The sequence below is a fragment of the Montipora foliosa genome, unplaced genomic scaffold, assembly GCF_036669935.1.
Source record: "Montipora foliosa isolate CH-2021 unplaced genomic scaffold, ASM3666993v2 scaffold_390, whole genome shotgun sequence".
Classification (NCBI taxonomy): domain Eukaryota; kingdom Metazoa; phylum Cnidaria; class Anthozoa; order Scleractinia; family Acroporidae; genus Montipora; species Montipora foliosa.
The window spans coordinates 552,501-557,500 of record NW_027179690.1 but is presented as its reverse complement, the minus strand read 5'-3'; the positions used below and the strand labels follow the sequence as shown (position 1 = coordinate 557,500).

The 5,000-nt window shown below is 39.6% G+C and overlaps 1 protein-coding gene across 3 annotated transcripts in view; it reads right to left on the bottom strand.

Moving 5' to 3' along the window:
• LOC137987839 (syntaxin-binding protein 1-like) overlaps window positions 1-5,000 on the bottom strand; it is a 92,566-nt gene that overhangs the window by 56,282 nt on the left and 31,284 nt on the right. Inside the window, exon 1 of one of the 3 annotated variants that reach the window (XM_068833926.1) lies at window positions 59-134. The exons of 1 other annotated variant lie outside the window; for it this stretch is intronic. The gene's annotated coding sequence lies outside the window, so the exon portion shown is untranslated. Of the gene's footprint in view, window positions 1-58; window positions 135-2,109; window positions 2,186-5,000 lie in introns of those variants that run through there. One more of the 3 variants, XM_068833924.1, reaches the window with a different exon arrangement.

Genomic DNA, 5,000 nt, shown 5'->3' with positions numbered 1-5,000 from the left:
ACCTGATTTCAGACTTGCCACCCACAGCTGCCCCTCTAAGCTAAAATATAATACTTACATGATAAGCACTGATTGGAACTATGTCCTTGATCACCATTTCCTGCGCTGGCGCCTTGCCATAGCTACAGTGCTCGCTGACAAACTGTAGCATGGCATCTGGGGCTTGGTCATCAGTTATCGCTGGGGAACTACAAATCAATACTGAATGGTCACGTTAACCTCAGTGACACATTTTGCAATGCATTTGCATGGCCTACAAGGCTAGACCACAAACAACTAATACCTTTTTGCTTTAGGGGCAACAACAACAATGGCATAGGTAGTATAAAATAATGATTACACAGGGAGAAAATGACAGTAAATGGGATGTGAAGGCTATGACGATGATGATGATGAGGAGGACAGAATTGAGGATGGTGATGATGATAATAAAATGAGTGAAACCTTTCCTTGCTGGGTTTAAAAGTCTACGAAAACCTTAACGATTAGAACAAACCATATAAAGGCAAACTTATATTTTATGGTGCCTAAAACAATGTTGACCTCAGTGACACATTTTGCAATGCACTTCTAAGCCTAGACTCCACAAAAAACGCACTTGTTTGCTGAAGGAGCAAGAACAACAGTTTCCGGTAGATAATAAATAAAGATTGTACAGAGAAAACAATGAATTACAGTAACTGTGATGGTGAAGGATATGGTGATGATGATGATAACGACAATAATGATGGTGATGATCAGCAAAACATGAAACCTTAAATTCCTAGCTGGGCTTATGAGTCTATGACAGCCTTGACAATTAGAATGAACCACATAAAGGCAAATGATATTGACATTTCATAGTACCTAGTCTTATACTATAGTAGACACAAAACTCACTGTTGGAAATGCTGTTCTGGCATCTGTGCTGTCGGTGGTGGTACATATGGCGGAGGAGGTGGGACAAATGAACTGCCTGAGATAGTAAAAATATTTCATGTCATGCATGTACATACTGCGAGATTTCAAGACCAATATCCTTGGAATCATAGTCCAGTCCAATTCTCAGGCTTTGAAATAACATCCCACACTCCATCACTGACAATTCAGGTGGAATGATGCTGTGAATTATAGCTAGAGGTCGTCTGATCCAGTCTTGAATAAAACCAATGGAATGCACCCAAGGCCATAATTCACGTTTCCACACAATATTTATCTTTGCCAACAATCTTTATAAGGCAGTAACATTAGCCTATAAGCAGGCTCACTTGTTTTGGGTGGGTCTCAACAAACTGCAAGCCAGCAAGCCATGCAAATCACGCGAGTCTCGCATTTAAGTCTATAAGCACCCATTTCAAATAGCGCTGATAAACGGTATTTAAGTCTAAACACCAAGTTTAAAATGGTTAGCTTTTGATAACGTTGACTCGCATGTTGACTCACATGGCTCGCTGGCTCACACATTGTACTTAACCTGGTTTTGGGTATTGAGCGAGTACCACAAGCACACAAGAAGAATGGGGCAAGAAAAAGTCCCTTTTCCCAGCCCCATTCTTCTACTCCACGGGAGGCACCACCACCAATTCCCAAAAGAAGTGAGCCTGAACTCAATCTTGTTTTGGGTGTCGACAAACGTAAAGAGTTTTATTACATACATCACTGCAAAAATAAAGGTCTATAATGTTGGCACTGGTCCAGGAAAAAGATGGACGTAAAAAAATAGGTTTGATTTAAACTTCAATTCTGGTCCATAACCCAATCGATATCCCACACTTTACGTTCTAATCCATCTTTGTTACGTGATCTCCTTCCAGTCCAACTGACACCCTAATCATTGAAATAATAAGTATATTTGAATATATACAGGGAGAAGGGACGGCGTGATTGCACTCGCCTCCCACCAACGTATCTCGGGTTCGATTCTGGACTCCTGGCCACATGTGGGTTAAGTTTGTTGTTGGTTCTTTACTCTGCTCTGACAGGTTTTTCTCCAGGTTCTCCAGTTTTCCCCTTTTCCTCAAAAACCAATATTTCTAAATTCCAATTTGATCAGATGCAGGAACTCCCTGAAAACCACTTTTGTGTGAGTGGAGTTTCCTGCAGGGTAAATATTGTTAATTATTATACTAACCAAAGCGAGTATTTTCATAACCAGTGTATTGTGAAAACATGTCCGCTGGAGGAGCTGAGGGAGCTGGGACATTGGCTAATGTGTAAAGGGAAAAAAGCGTGATGATCAATGGTATGAAAAAATAGAGCGATAAGTTTTAAATCCCAAAAGCAATAATACCCGGTATATTTTATTAAAAGCAAAATTTGCAAAACAAGTACATAAATCTACCCACAAATGGCTGCTGCCACAGGTAGGTAGGACACTTAAACAAAAATATGGTGCTATAAATAAACATAAATACATGCTGCATACATATATTCATTTGTTATGCTATGAATAATAAATTATTGAAGTTGTTTAGGAATAAGAGTTTACAGTTCTCAAGATATGCATAAGAAATCTACATATTCATTTTTAAGATAATTTTTTGCTCATTAACTTGTTAATATTCTAAGGTAATAACATTCCAAAGTCATAATCCAAATCTACAAAATTAATTTTTATATTGATCTGTGTTCAAAATATCAAAAAATTCAATTATAAAACGGCAAACAATTAAATAATTTTCTTACGAAATAAATTTCGATATATTAAAATTCAGTCCTGAACAAAAGGCATCATCTCGAGGCTCTGGGGAATAAACTCATACAAATCCTTATATTAATTCCCCAGAGCCTCGAGACGATGCCTTTTGTTTAGGACTGAATTTTAATATAAAGTGGGCTATTGCAAACAATAATGAAGGGGTAGTTTCTAAAGAAACTGTGGTGCTGCGTCGGTAGGGAAGTAGTATACAAAAATTTGGTTTATCAACGGAGTTGATAATGTAAATTGACCACCGTACAGAGATTCTAAAAGCTGACGTTTCGAGCGTTAGCCCTTCGTCAGAGCGAATCGAGGGATTATGGGTTACGTGTAGTTTTTATAGTAGAGTAGGAGCTACGCTATTGGTGGTAACATGGCAACGTGAAAAGTAGGAATATATTAGTTCAATGAAAAGCGTTCGTTAATACCGTGAGGATTAAGGGTGCCGATTTGAAAGATGAATTTTTGTTCCAGATTCTTGCGGCTTTCCGTCGTACCTAGATGTAGGGAAAGGCCGCAGATAGCCATGTGTTTTTTGGAGTCGTTAGGCAGATTAAAATGGCGAGCGACTGGCTTAGATGCATCCTTGTCATTCTTCTCAACATCGCGAAGGTGTTCGCGGAATCGGTCACCTAGTCGTCTACCTGTCTCACCAATGTATAATTTATTGCATAACGTACAGGTTATGCAATAAATGACATTTGCGGAGGTACATGTGAAACGATCGGTGATCTTAACAGATCGCTTAGGTCCCGATCTCTTGCTAGGAGTCATCACTACATAGACGTCGAAGTCTAAGAAATTGAGAATAAGGAATGGAGTTCTTGACATGTGATGGATGTGACGATGAATACAACAAATAACTGTGTGAATCAGTAGGTTTGTAGTGCACACTAGTACATAGCACGTTGCCTCTAATAGAAACTTTGATATCTAGGAAAGCCAATGAAGTTTCCGAAATTTCCCAGGTATATTTAAGAGCCGGATGAAAAGAGTTGACGGAGGTTATAAATTGATCGAGTTCTTCTCTGCTGGATGAAATAGCGCCGATGCAGTCGTCGATGTAGCGGCCGTAGAGTTCAGGTTTGGGGCCGTTGTACTGATTAAAAAATTGGTGTTCAACATATCCTACAAAAAGATTGGCATAGCTAGGTCCCATTCTTGTGCCCATCGCTACACCATTAATTTGTTTGTAATAGTTCCCGGCGAATGAAAAACAGTTAAGCGTTAAAACTAGTTCGGCAAGGCGGAGGAACGTTTCCGAACTAGGTTCTTTGACAGTGCGTTGATCGAAAAAGTGTTTAAGTGCTTGAAGACCTTCGCTGTTAGGAATGACTGTGTATAGAGATGTAATGTCCATGGTGAAAATAAGTTTGTCTTGGCCGGAGAAATTGAAATCGCGGAAAATTTGTAGTGCGTGTGTACTGTCTTTAATGTATGATGGCAAAGATTTGACGATAGGCGTCATAATCCTGTCTAAGTAGCTAGAAATGAGTTCGGTGGGGCAACTACAGGCAGAAACGATAGGTCGACCTGGGTTGTTGGGTTTGTGAATTTTAGGCAAGAAGTAAATGCACGAAGTTCTAGGGGTGTTGATGATGAGATTAGTGGCAGTGTCCGGTAATTCTTGATTAACTATAAGATTTTGAATGGTGTCTTTGACAAGTTTTTGATTGTTGGAAGTGAGGTCTTTAGGGATTTTGGCATAAAACGAGGTATCCGAAAGTTGCCGCAAAGCTTCTTTTTGGTAAAGGTCGGACCGCCAAACAACTACCGCGCCGCCTTTGTCGGCCGATTTGACAACTATGTCGTTGCGTTTACTAAGATTTTTAAGCGCCGCCCACTCTTCCGAGGAAAGGTTGGAAAATTTAGTGTTGCGATTGAATTTAAGTTTGTGAATGTCGTGCCGGCATTTTTTGGTGAAAAAATCTAAAGAGGCAAATTGTCCCTCTGGGGGAGTCCATTTGGATTTGCGAACTAGAAGTGTTTCAAAAATATCTTTATTAGAAGTGTCCGAATCATCCTCTTTGTCGTGAAAAAAGGCTTTTAACTGAACGCCGCGAAGGAATTTTTCAAAATCTTGCTTAATACAAAATTCGTTGGTGCGTTTGGTAATAGGGACAAAATTTAGGCCCTTACTGAGAACAGATTTCTCTGAGTCAGTAAGCGGAAGATTTTCTGGAATCGTAATAACGGTATTATGGCTATGCAATGTAGTGTCGTCCGTAATTTGCGGACCTATTAATTGTTGAAGTTTAAGAGTCTTGGTTTGGTGTAAATGGTCAAACAGTCCAGAATTGAGTTGTCGGATTTTAGCACGAGT